This window comes from Homarus americanus, unplaced genomic scaffold, assembly GCF_018991925.1.
Source record: "Homarus americanus isolate GMGI-L3 unplaced genomic scaffold, GMGI_Hamer_2.0 scaffold52695, whole genome shotgun sequence".
NCBI classification, from domain to species: domain Eukaryota; kingdom Metazoa; phylum Arthropoda; class Malacostraca; order Decapoda; family Nephropidae; genus Homarus; species Homarus americanus.
In genome coordinates, this window is record NW_024731665.1 from 123809 (window position 1) to 124976 (window position 1168).

The following is a 1168-nucleotide window of genomic DNA, read 5'->3' on the forward strand; positions in this document are numbered from 1 at the left end:
TCATTACCTACACCTACCCCTCCCCCCTCCCTCCCCTCCCCTTACCTTTCTCAAGATAATAATATAAAAAAAAAAAATCCAGAAAATAAACCACAATCTCGACCATCACGCCAATCAAAACACAACCCTAAAACCGACCTTATTGACCTCTACCATAGGGTCATTGTACCTCCACGTAGCTCAGAGACTTGAAGGTCAAAGTGGCTTATCCGCCCTTTTTCTTACTGAGGGAGGGAGGGGGAGGAGGAGGGAGGAGCATTGTTTCATGACAGTGTAGGGTAGTGCACTTGTCATCAATTAACAGCCTTTCATTGCCTCATTTACTGCATTGTTTCCCTTTCTTTAAGATGAGGAGAGGGGAAAAGGAAGAGGTAGTGGAAAGAAAAGTAGTGTTGGGAAGGAGGTAGGAGAAGTAAGGTAAGGAAGGGAGAAAAGGGGGTGAAATGGGAAAGGGTAGGGCCGTCTACATAATGTTCACCAGTGTATTAATTTGGGTGTGTCTGGGCAGTGTTATGGTTTAGTGGGTGTAATGGGTCTGGGTGTGGAGTGTGTGGGTGGGTGTGGGTAGATGTGGGTGTGTGGTGGGGCGGGTGTGGGTAGATGTGGGTGTGTGAGTGGGGCGGGTGTGGGTAGATGTGGGTGTGTGAGTGGGGCGGGTGTGGGTAGATGTGGGTGTGTGGGTGGGGCGGGTGTGGGTAGATGTGGGTGTGTGGTGGGGCGGGTGTGGGTAGATGTGGGTGTGTGGTGGGGCGGGTGTGGGTAGATGTGGGTGTGTGGGTGGGGCGGGTGTGGGTAGATGTGGGTGTGTGGGTGGGGCGGGTGTGGTGGATGTGGGTGTGTGGTGGGGGGGTGTGGGTAGATGTGGGTGTGTGGTGGGGCGGGTGTGGGTAGATGTGGGTGTGTGGTGGGGCGTTGGGTAGATGTGGGTGTGTGGTGGGGCGGTGTGGGTAGATGTGTGTGGTGGGGCGGGTGTGGGTAGATGTGGGTGTGGGGTGGGTGTGGGTTTGTTATGAACTGAGGTGTGTGGATGGATGTGGTGGATGTGGGTGGATGTATATGGAGTGTGTATGGAGTGGGTGGTGTGTGGATTATTTGGATACTTGTGGGTATGAGGGGTGTGAATGAACCTGTGGGTGTGGGACTGTCTATCACACACACACACACACAC